The sequence below is a fragment of the Panulirus ornatus genome, chromosome 35 (genome assembly GCF_036320965.1).
Source record: "Panulirus ornatus isolate Po-2019 chromosome 35, ASM3632096v1, whole genome shotgun sequence".
Lineage (NCBI taxonomy): Eukaryota > Metazoa > Arthropoda > Malacostraca > Decapoda > Palinuridae > Panulirus > Panulirus ornatus.
This window is the reverse complement of record NC_092258.1, coordinates 9540687-9541174: the sequence shown is the minus strand read 5'-3', so window position 1 is coordinate 9541174 and position 488 is coordinate 9540687.

Genomic DNA, 488 nt, shown 5'->3' with positions numbered 1-488 from the left:
TGTGTCAGAAAAAAAAACGAAGCTAAACAGTCTAGTCTAACTGAATTATCAAAAAAAAAAAGAGAAAAAGAATGAGTTTGGCGCTCGGATGAAAAAAAAAAAAAGAAAGGGATTTACCCCAAAAATAACAAAGGTCAGAACGGCTCCAGAGAGAGGGAAAGAGAGAGAGAGAGAGAGAGAGAGAGAGAGAGAGAGAGAGAGAGAGAGAGAGAGAGAGAGAGAGAGAGAGAGGGGACAGCTGAATCCCAACAGGAAAAAAAAAGAATCCTACTGACCGAAATATATTGGATAGCATTTTTTTCCCCCCCTTTTTTATACATCTCGTTCGGGCAACAGTCGCACAATTTTCAGTACACAGCAATAAAGCTCAGAACTGCTTTTCTCGACAAAGAATTGTCAACAGTGGGACCATTAATCCTACCGATTATTTCTTAATTTCTTAGAAAGTTATTGATTATAGCTTCCCTACTTAGATGGATGGCATAATG